Source organism: Oncorhynchus kisutch, linkage group LG11 (assembly GCF_002021735.2).
Source record: "Oncorhynchus kisutch isolate 150728-3 linkage group LG11, Okis_V2, whole genome shotgun sequence".
Classification (NCBI taxonomy): domain Eukaryota; kingdom Metazoa; phylum Chordata; class Actinopteri; order Salmoniformes; family Salmonidae; genus Oncorhynchus; species Oncorhynchus kisutch.
Genome location: NC_034184.2, coordinates 81,208,604 through 81,220,635, shown reverse-complemented (window position 1 = coordinate 81,220,635; position 12,032 = coordinate 81,208,604). Strand labels below are relative to the sequence as shown.

The following is a 12,032-nucleotide window of genomic DNA, read 5'->3' as shown; positions in this document are numbered from 1 at the left end:
GTGATTACAATAGAGGAAACCAAGTCTAGATTTAACTTTAGCCTGCAGATTTGATATGTGCTGAGAGAAGGACAGTGTACTGTCTAGCCATACTCCCAAGTACTTGTATGAGGTGACTACCTCAAGCTCTAAACTCTCAGAGGTAGTAATCACACCTGTGGGGAGAGGGGCATTCTTCTTACCAAACCACATGACCTTTGTTTTGGAGGTGTTCAGAACAAGGATAAGGGCAGAGAAATCTTGGTGGACACTAAGAAAGCTTTGTTGTAGAGCATTTAACACAAAATCCGGGGGAGAGCCCAGCTGAGTATAAGACTGTATCATCTGCATATAAATGGATGAGAGAGCTTCCTACTGCCTGAGCTATGTTGTTGATGTAAATTGAGAAGACCCAGTGTCTGCTGGGAACAGAGTTTCCATGGTGATAGAGAACCAACCCCCTGGCTCAAGATCCATGACGGTGAGAGTGAACCAACCCCCTGTCCAGTCCCCTCCTACTCCCCCCAAGGCCTAGGGGATATGACCAAGCTCAGTCCGTGGGGGACCCTGTCCCTCTAGTCACCACTGGTGTGACGGTACTCATCCCTGCTCTCTGCTCCAGCTGGTGCACTGGTGTGTGTGTGTGTGTGTGTGTGTGTGTGTGTGTGTGTGTGTGTGTGTGTGTGTGTGTCAAGCTGAAGTGAGAGATGTATTGTCAGTCAGGAGTTAACAGAAGGAAATAAACTCACACTGCGGTACTTCCTTAGCATACAACCACACAGCTACACACAGCAGGCCTGAAATAGGAGGTAAGACAACAACAAAGTGTTTGGAGGGCCGAGCCCAGGGCCTGGGTTAGTGTGATCTGACCTCTGACCCGAGGGCAGGCTGAGCCCAGGGCCTGGGTTAGTGTGATCTGACCTCTGACCCCTGAGGGCAGGCCGAGCCCAGGGCCTGGGTTAGTGTGATCTGACCTCTGACCCCTGAGGGCAGGCCGAGCCCAGGGCCTGGGTTAGTGTGATCTGACCTCTGACCCCTGAGGGCAGGCCGAGCCCAGGGCCTGGGTTAGTGTGATCTGTCTACTTTAACCTCTGACCCCTGAGGGAAGGCCGAGCCCAGAGCCTGGGTTAGTGTGATCTGTCTACTTTAACCTCTGACCCCTGAGGGCTGGCCTTCTTTGAGCTGGAGAGGCCTGTTAGACAGCATCTCCACTATTAGCGGTTCAGTAGACGGTAGAGGGAGGAAGCAGAAGAGACCAGACCACTGTTACATCTCATATCTTAGATAATCTCTCTGTCACAACTCACTAGTGAGGGCTACTGTTACATCTCATATCTCTTAGATAACCTCTCTGTCACAACTCACTAGTGAGGGCTACTGTTACATCTCATATCTCTTAGATAACCTCTCTGTCACAACTCACTAGTGAGGGCTACTGTTACATCTTAGATAACCTCTCTGTCACAACTCACTAGTGAGGGCTACTGCGTATGTAAGTAAGTATGGGACTATGCGTGACAAGGCACCTGGTTTGGATAGGGTATGTCCTTAACCCCCTGGCTCTGTGTCTCCCATTCCATCAGTGCTGCAGTCATTCTCAACATGTCCTGCAGGTCATTCTCAACATGTCCTGCAGGTCATTCTCAACATGTCCTGCAGTGTTACAGTCATTCTCAACATGTCCTGCAGGTCATTCTCAACATGTCCTGCAGTGTTACGGTCATTCTCAACATGTCCTGCAGGTCATTCTCAACATGTCCTGCAGTGTTACGGTCATTCTCAACATGTCCTGCAGTGTTACTGTCATTCTCAACATGTCCTGCAGTGTTACTGTCATTCTCAACATGTCCTGCAGTGTTACTGTCATTCTCAACATGTCCTGCAGTGTTACTGTCATTCTCAACATGTCCTGCAGTGTTACAGTCATTCTCAACATGTCCTGCAGTGTTACGGTCATTCTCAACATGTCCTGCAGGTCATTCTCAACAGGTCCTGCAGTGTTACTGTCATTCTCAACATGTCCTGCAGTGTTACTGTCATTCTCAACATGTCCTGCAGTGTTACAGTCATTCTCAACATGTCCTGCAGTGTTACGGTCAATCAACATGTCCTGCAGTGTTACAGTCATTCTCAACATGTCCTGCAGTGTTACAGTCATTCTCAACATGTCCTGCAGTGTTACTGTCATTCTCAACATGTCCTGCAGTGTTACTGTCATTCTCAACATATCCTGCAGTGTTACTGTCATTCTCAACATGTCCTGCAGTGTTACTGTCATTCTCAACATGTCCTGCAGTGTTACAGTCATTCTCAACATGTCCTGCAGTGTTACGGTCATTCTCAACATGTCCTGCAGTGTTACAGTCATTCTCAACATGTCCTGCAGTGTTACTGTCATTCTCAACATGTCCTGCAGTGTTACTGTCATTCTCAACATGTCCTGCAGTGTTACTGTCATTCTCAACATGTCCTGCAGTGTTACTGTCATTCTCAACATGTCCTGCAGTGTTACGGTCATTCTCAACATGTCCTGCAGTGTTACGGTCATTCTCAACATGTCCTGCAGGTCATTCTCAACATGTCCTGCAGGTCATTCTCAACATGTTCTGCAGTGTTACAGTCATTCTCAACATGTCCTGCAGTGTTACTGTCATTCTCAACATGTCCTGCTGTGTTACGGTCATTCTCAACATGTCCTGCAGTGATACGGTCATTCTCAACATGTCCTGCAGTGATACGGTCATTCTCAACATGTCCTGCAGTGATACGGTCATTCTCAACATGTCCTGCAGTGATACTGTCATTCTCAACATGTCCTGCAGTGTTACGGTCATTCTCAACATGTCCTGCAGTGTTACGGTCATTCTCAACATGTCCTGCAGTGTTACGGTCATTCTCAACATGTCCTGCAGGTCATTCTCAACATGTCCTGCAGTGTTACAGTCATTCTCAACATGTCCTGCAGTGATACGGTCATTCTCAACATGTCCTGCAGTGTTACGGTCATTCTCAACATGTCCTGCAGTGTTACGGTCATTCTCAACATGTCCTGCAGTGTTACTGTCATTCTCAACATGTTCTGCAGTGATACGGTCATTCTCAACATGTCCTGCAGTGTTACGGTCATTCTCAACATGTCCTGCAGTGTTACGGTCATTCTCAACATGTCCTGCAGTGTTACGGTCATTCTCAACATGTCCTGCAGTGTTACGGTCATTCTCAACATGTCCTGCAGTGTTACGGTCATTCTCAACATGTCCTGCAGTGTTACGGTCATTCTCAACATGTCCTGCAGGTCATTCTCAACATGTCCTGCAGTGTTACAGTCATTCTCAACATGTCCTGCAGTGATACGGTCATTCTCAACATGTCCTGCAGTGATACGGTCATTCTCAACATGTCCTGCAGTGATACGGTCATTCTCAACATGTCCTGCAGGTCATTCTCAACATGTCCTGCAGTGTTACTGTCATTATCAACGTGTCCTGCAGTGTTACTGTCATTCTCAACATGTCCTGCAGTGATACGGTCATTCTCAACATGTCCTGCAGTGTTACGGTCATTCTCAACATGTCCTGCAGTGATACGGTCATTCTCAACATGTCCTGCAGTGTTACGGTCATTCTCAACATGTCCTGCAGTGTTACTGTCATTCTCAACATGTCCTGCAGTGTTACGGTCATTCTCAACATGTCCTGCAGTGTTACGGTCATTCTCAACATGTCCTGCAGGTCATTTTCAACATGTCCTGCAGTGTTACTGTCATTATCAACGTGTCCTGCAGTGTTACTGTCATTCTCAACATGTCCTGCGGTGTTACTGTCATTATCAACGTCTGTGTGTGTGTGTGTGTGTGTGTACCTACGTGTTTGAGGATGAGGATTGTAAAACATGTAGTGAGACCTGATGATGCAGTATGTGACTTCCTGCACTGGGCCTGGTCACCATTGATCCCCATGCACCTAACTCTGGCCTTTGACCCCTAAAATGGGGTGAAAGGTCAAAATGATTTCTCCAGGTTATATTGAGTTCTTTGCCATGATGACCACTCAACTACAAAGAGAGAAAAGAAGACAGAATACAGCTGGGCCTGAGGCAGATGTAAACCCTGACCGGCACCCCAGGTTTCTCCATCCCGACAGCTGGGCCTGAGACAGATGTAAACTCTGACCCTGCCCTACACCCCAGGTTTCTCCCTCCCTGATGACAGCTGGGCCTGAGACAGATGTAAACCCTGACCCTGCCCTACACCCCAGGTTTCTCCCTCCCTGTTGACAGCTCTACAACGCTGACTCTTAGCGGAACCCGGTGCAGTGATGTCATACTTGGTCAGGCCGTTCCTGACCGTGCCATCTCCGTGAGGCTGCTTTCCACGCCAAAGACTAAGGGGCTTGACCACTGTGTACCACACTGTCAGAAAGAAGCCTGCTCTGCCAATGGCCATTATGTTACCTCTTACTCTAACTAAATGACATGGAAATGTTTAGTTTAACTTTGGTGTTTTACTTGGTATTCTTTGGTTCTCTATTTCACTTACAGTACGCTATTCTGTACAGCGCTTCTTCCATAAAGGTTTTGTATTTTGTTCCCTTTCTCTCCCCAATTTCGTGCGATCCAATTACGATCTTGTCTCAGTGCTGCAACTCCCCAACGGGCTCGGGAAAGGCGTAGGTCGAGTCATGAGTCCTCCAAAACATGACCCGACAAATCGTTCTTCTTAACACCTGCCCGCTTAACCAGGAAGCCAGCTGCACCAATGTGTCGGAGGAAACACCACTCAACTGACAACCGAAGTCAGCCTGCAGGCTACCGGCACACCACAAGGAGTCGCTAGAGCACGATGAGCCAAGAAATGCCCCCCTCTGCCAAAGCCCCCCGAATGACGCTGTGCCAATTGTGAGCCGCCCTATGAGGCTGTTTGTGACTCAGCCCGGGAACGAACCAGGGTCTGTAGTGACGTCTCTTCTAAAGGAATGAACACTTAAACAAATATGACATAATGAAGATGGACAGTCTTAGCACAGGAAACCATAATGCTGTATAATCAGTACATAGACAGTAACCTACACACGGACAGGGTGACCTGAACTTACCTTAAAGGACAGTAATGTTATAAAACACAGCGTGTCTGTACAGACACACACCACCTAAACATTCAGTTTACATGAACTTTACAACCTTACAGACGCACGGAAGCTTGGAAAACAGTCCTCCCATCCAAGCCTTCTGCTACATGTGAGATGAAAAGGTTGTTGACACGAGCCAGATATCCAGCAGACTATTAAAGCCTGGTCAATATTCCCCTTGACCCTCTTGTATGAGAGGAATGCCAGAGGTTTACCTCTGGACTGCGATTTAGTGATAACAGTGTATGAAGTGCATACAGAGTTCTCATAACAACACACACACACACGAAGAGGAGAAAGCGTAAGGTCCACCTAACAACATTGTCAATGCATACCATCACCCCTCACTCACACCTAACAGACTGGCTTCTCTCACTCAAACAAGCACTAACACACACACAAACACACACACTAACATGTACACAGAAGGATGTACACTAAAGAAGAACACGAAGCCACACATTAGTTCATTTAGAACATTCCACACACAACGGTGTTAATACGAACAAAGCTTTAAGGTTTATATCTAGATCCTCATAAGAGACTCGTCCGTCATGATTTAATAGCACTAGATGACAGGACCCAAAAGCCTGGCTGACTTAGTGAAGCTCCCTGAGACACGGCCACACTTTAAACCACCACACTTCGATAACACCGATCACCTGGAACTAACAAAAGGTATCACATTACTCCAGCAGCTCCCTCTGTTCTCAGACCAATAGGGTTCACTAACATCTCCAAAGTCAGCTGTCCAGTGAAAAGTGTTCTCACCTGAGCCATAGTAGTGCTGCTGTGGCATCCTCTGACAGCCAGCGAAGACACAGGGAAACATGAAACTACTCGCTAGGCTATCTGTGGAATTCCAACACACCCAGGCCGAGCTTTCATTCCAGAACGTTAGACAGTCTCCCTCACGGCACGCCAACACTACAGCTACGGCTTGTTTTCTCTGTCTGGAGGCAGCGAGCCCAACCTCAGAGAAACACAAGAGAGGAAGGAGGGAGGGTGGAGGCTGGCCAGCAGTTAAGTCTCTGAACAAAAATATGTTCGCAGGATAGCAGAGGGCCAGCTGGTGAGTGAGTGTGTGTGTGAGACTGTGTGTGTGTGTGTGTGTCATCCCTTTTGGCTAGCCTTTCTCACACAGGAAACGGGTCCAGGTGAGACTGTTAGCATCCGTTAGCGGGATGCTAGCACCAGGTGGATGGTTCCAGTCTACTTACTACTTTTCTCTTGAAGACTAAAAGGGGAAGACCCATCTCATCCTGTCTACCAGGAAGCATGTGGAAATATCTGCCCTCATTAACATAAAGGAAAGAATAAAAGACATCCACATCCAAGATGTACACCTGTTTAACCAATCAGGGCCATTGAATGTAAGGCCACCTCCAGTAAGCTCTCTCTCTATTGGTCAATTCAGTGTCCGTTCAAGGTTGGTTGGCTCTGCAGAACAAAGGGCTTGATGTGGCTGACACAGTGGGTCTTAGACTTTAGCAGCTAGCCAAGCGCAAAGAGCTTTAATGCTTTAATGCAAGAAAAATTTTTGGTGAAACGGATTTAAGTTATCAGCAAGTTAAATGTGCAACCAGAGGGGAAAAAAACTCTGGACCACCTTTACTCCACATACAGAGATGCATACAAAACTCACTCGCCCTCCCTTTGGCAAATCTGACCATAATTCTATCCTCCTGATTCCTGCTTACAAGCCAAACTTAAAGCAGGAAGCACCAGTGACTAGATCAATAAAAAAAGTGGTCAGATGAAGCAGATCCTAAACTACAGGTTTTTACCACAGACTGGAATGTGTTCCGGGATTCCTCCGATGGCATTGTAGAGTACACCACATCAGTCATTGGCTTCATCAATAAGTGCATTGATGACGTCGTCCCCCAGTGACTGTACGTACATATCCCAACCAGAAGCCATGGATTACAGGCAACATCCGCACTGAGCTAAAGGCTGTAGCTGCCGCTTTCAAGGAGCGGGACTCTAACCCGGAAGCATTTAAGAAATCCCACTATGACGAACCATCAAACAGGCAAAACATAGTTCACCGGCTCTGACGCTCGTCGGATGTGGCAAGGCTTGCAAACCATTAGACTACAAAGGGAAGCACAGCCGAGAGCTGCACAGTGACACGAGCCTACCAGACGAGCTAAACTACTTCTATTCTCGCTTCGAGGCAAATAACGCTGAAGCATGCATGAGAGTACCAGCTGTTCTGGAAGACTGAGATCACACTCTCCGCAAGCGATGTGAGTAAGACCTTTAAACAGGTCAACATTCACAAGGCCGCAGGGCCAGAAGGATTACCAGAATGTGTACTGCACTGACCAACTGGCAAGTGTCTTCACTGACATTTTCAACCTCTCCCTGTCCGAAGAACCCTTTTGGACCCATTTTTTCTAAGAGTGTACTGGTGAATCACAAATATCATTGCTCAAGAAAAGACCATTGGTTCTCTGATACTTCTCATTATAGCTGTGCTGTAGTTTCAGAAAACATATAGAGAGCATTGTGGTGGAATTGAACCCCTAGTTATCTCCAGCAGCAGCTCCCTCACCGAGTCATGACAGCATAAATTACACAGGCTCCACCTTTCACCCAGACAGGCCCTTTGAAAGTGTTGCCCGGGCTTTGGTTTGCGTTGGCACAGTGAAACTACCTCCCTGGAAGACCGAGCGCGAGGGGACCGGGACGGCTGCCAATTTCACTCCCTTGTACAGCACAGCACAGCTCAGCATACACACACAGATATACACTAAGTGTACGAAACATTAGGAACACCTGCTCTTTCCCTGACATAGACAGGCCAGGTGAATCCAGGTGAAGGTTATGATCCCTTATTTGATGTCACTTTGTTAAATCCACTTCAAGCAGTGTAGTCGACGGGGAGGAGACAGGTTAAAGGATTTCAAGCCTTGAGACGTGGATTGTGTACGTGTGCCATTCACAGGGAGAATTGGTAAGACAACAGATTTATGGGGTAGTAATTGCACACCGGTTTGACTGTGTCAAGAACTGCCACGCTGATGGTTTTTAAACACTAACAGTTTCCCGTGTGTATCAAGAATGGTCCACCGCCCAAATGACAGCCAGCCAACTTAACACGACAATGGAAATGATTGGAGTCAACATGGGCCAGCATTCCTGTGGAACGCTTTGGACACCTTGTACAGCCCCGACGAATTGAAGCTGTTCTGAGGGCAAAAGGGATGCAAATCAATATTAGGTAGTTCTTAATGTTTTGTACACTCAGTGTACACACACACACACACACACACACACACACAGAAAAGCTCGAATAAAATCTAATTTGATTTGATCAGAAAAGGAGCCTCAGCAACAAAGGGGTTTTTCATTTTCAGCGTTTTTCTTGTGGGAGCAAATTCCACTGGCTTCTCTCTATTTCCTTGCCTTGTGTTATGAAACAAGAGTTGGCTTATTTTTTTCAGATCTCCACGAGGGCTAAGCCCCCCCCAAGCCTCGTAACACAAACCCCTTGCTTCAGTATTTACTTAGGGGGGTTTTATTAATGTAAAGGCCTCAGCATTTTAACCGTCTGTGAAAATCTAGATCAGCAGCGTAGTACTGTAATCACATGGATCTAACGAGGAGATGGAAGCCACATAAAACCTTTGAACTCATCATTAGTCAAAGATCCAGCAAACATTAAACAGGTAGAGAGAGAGAGAGAACAGAAAGACACAGAAAGACTGAACAATCATTACAAACCTGGCTGTTATGACAGGTTCTGGCATCTGCTGACAATATGTCAAATCAAATCCCTTCAATCCAATGATCTCTCGGAAGGATTTGTATGTATCGTTAGATACTACTGCACGTTTGGAGCTGGGATATGTGCTCCCCACCAATAACATCTGCTAAATATGTGTTCGCCACCAATAACATTTGATTTGAACAAAGTTCTGAAGAAACTGGTTGAGGTGAAACGGTGCGTGAGAGTGAGTGAGTGAGTAGAGAGAGAGAGAGAAGAGAGTGAGTGAGTGAGTGAGTGAGTGAGTGAGGAGAGAGGAGTGAGTGAGTGAGGAGAGAGGAGTGAGTGAGTGAGGAGAGAGTGAGAGGAGAGAGTGAGAGGAGAGAGTGAGGAGAGAGTGAGAGGAGAGAGTGAGGAGAGAGAGAGGAGAGAGTGAGGAGTGTGTGTGAGTGAGTAGAGAGAGAGTGAGGAGAGAGAGAGGAGAGAATGTGTGTGTGAGTAGAGAGAGAGAGTGAGGAGAGAGAGAGGAGTGTGTGTGAGGAGAGAGAGAGAGGAGAGAATGTGTGAGTGAGTAGAGAGAGAGAGTGGAGAGAGAGAGGAGTGTGTGTGAGTGAGTAGAGAGAGAGAGTGAGGAGAGAATGTGTGTGAGTGAGTAGAGAGAGAGAGTGAGGAGAGGAGTGTGTGTGAGTGAGTAGAGAGAGAGGAGTGAGTGAGTGAGGAGAGAGAGAGTGAGGAGAGAGTGAGAGGAGAGAGTGAGGAGTGTGTGTGAGTGAGTAGAGTGAGAGAGTGAGGAGAGAGAGAGGAGAGAATGTGTGTGTGTGTGCCATGATTCCTTTCTTCCAGTTGTCGACACCGCTTAGTTTATTTAACACATATATTTAAATGACAAGTTCAAGACAAACAAGCTAAAACTTGAACCTGTAGACATCCCGACTTCCCATCCCAGACAGTAGTTGACTGGAAGTCATCTATAAGAAGCCCAGCCCTGTATTACAGTAGCTATCCAAACAACACGCCTCCGTGCTCTGAACATTCACCAGTGTCTCAAAGTTCTAATGCGTAGAATACCAGAGCTGTTCACATTATAAATACCCAACTTATTATTCAAAAAGGGGTTTTACATTATCTGCACCCCAAATGGGACCCTATTCCCTATAATACAGCAAGTAGTGCACTACTTTTGATCCATTGAAATGGATGTAAACATCTATTTAAAAAAAATGTCTTCCTCAGCTGTGGAGAGGCAGGCGTGCATCGTGGTCTCTGTGAAGAGGACAAGAGAACAGAACATTAGAGGTTGTGCACTGCCCTGCAACAGACGCCAGGTCTGTTCGCTATGGTGTCAATAAACAAACAAACAAATATATTTTAAAAATACAGCAGGCTAGCTCTGTTCTTTTAGTTAGCATCCCTGAACTTTCAGAAGTGCTAGAAGCGTATAGCTTTATAAAAATATATGCTTTAATAAGTAAACTGTTATTTAAATATTCATACACAGGACTCATATATTATACAGCGCTAAGCTAAACCGCCTGACTCAAGTCATCTTACGTACCCTTGCTAAAACAGGAACTAGCTCACACAGCCAGCAATAAAACTACCCCCCTAAAACTATCCCCTCAGCTTGGGTGTCTCCCGACCCCAGGAAACAAAGACATTCCATCGCATGAACACATACACCCAGCCATAAAAAAACTGCCCCTCTACCTCACGAACCCCTGACACAAACATCTCCTAGTATAAACACATCTCCCCCCTCTACTGGTCGGGGGCTCAGAGAACAAGACTCTGTTCTGTACCAATGGGGCTCATGCTCTGGATTAGAGCAGGTCCGCCTCCAACTTTTTGGGACCAATCAGAAGACAGAAACGACAAGACTCTACCTACTTTATTCTATGTATAAAAATGAATGTAATCTTTGTATAAGGCCTCTTTTTCACCTGACTCCTTGCCGAGTTATATGAACTAGATCCGTGCACGTAAAACTGCGGGACAAGATATCTTTGACTCATTAAAACTGCCTTTTGTTACAACTGAAATCCACTCTGTCCAGCGTCCGTGATTTGGTCTCAACTCTCCAATATATAAGACACCATACATAACAAAACCCACAAACTACACATAAATACAATCTCAGTTCAGAAAAACAAGCTAAGCTAACTGTAGCGTATGGTGCGTTTACCATCACGTCGATGCCGAGGGAAGCTGGTCCCAGCACCAACTGGTATGCAGTACGACACAAAGTGCAAATGGCACCCCCATTTACTTTGTAGTGGACTAATTTAGAAGGCCCTATAAGGAAATAAGGTGCCATTTGAGACACATTCAATGAAGCAGCTGCTCATAAACATATTCTCACTTCAGATTGACAAGCTAAGCTAACTGTAGCGTACAGTGTGCTGCGTTCACTACCACTTTGACACTGAGGGAAGCAGCCGGCTACACACAGAACATCATAAAATGACAGACACAAGCCAACAAAAAGATCTGCCTCATTAAGCTCGACTGAAAATACATCAGGAGGATTGGATTGTAATACATCTGCATATTCATGGTGCTGCAGTCAGAACTGATTGTTTCCCCCACTGGGCCCACCCAGGCAGCATCGCAGAGGATACTGCAACGTCAAACCTCTTGTGCTAGGGAGCAGACGTGCGTGTGTTATATATATATATATAGATAGGAAGAGGAAGTGTGTACCACAGGTACCTCATTATGATACATACGTACGACTTTCAGGAGGTTGACGTCAATACCGGTGTTTCCACTGAACCGAGAACAAGCCTCATTAATCAACGTTGACTGTCAAGTCCTCGTTTCCTGACTGGTCGCTAACTCGCTAAGTCTAAAAACAGGTCAAAGGCGAAACTAATGGGAAAAACAAGCATCGCTTGACCAGGATATCAACGCTTTTAAACTAACCCTGTAACGAGCGTTGTTTCGTGGCCTACTGCACGTTAAGTCACGTGACTCAAAAAAAAATGCGTGTGTGTTTTTGATCTACTTGGTGTGTGTGTGTGTGTCCTTGACTGACAGAGTTAACGAGAGCAGCAGACCTGATGCGACCTCTGGCCACAGAATTAGAACACTACTAATAGTAATTTAATAGGATCACTATAGTCACTAGGTTGTGGTACTCGGACGTGTGACCTCCGACCCCACCAAATCTCCTCCCAGACTGGGACCCGGAGCGGTTCTTTAAAACGCTTTCC

At 46.3% G+C, this 12,032-nt stretch overlaps 1 long non-coding RNA gene across 2 annotated transcripts; it reads right to left on the bottom strand.

Moving 5' to 3' along the window:
• Positions 1 to 9,663: 9,663 nt before the first annotated feature.
• On the bottom strand, positions 9,664 to 11,832 carry LOC116376153 (uncharacterized). Of its 2 annotated transcripts, none has more exons than XR_004211539.1 (2): positions 11,547 to 11,832; positions 9,664 to 10,083 (listed from the first exon to the last, which is right to left on the bottom strand). It is a non-coding gene; the product is annotated as an uncharacterized LOC116376153 (long non-coding RNA). The 2 variants fall into 2 exon arrangements; XR_004211538.1 differs by lacking the exon at positions 11,547 to 11,832 and adding an exon at positions 11,003 to 11,315.
• Positions 11,833 to 12,032: the final 200 nt, after the last annotated feature.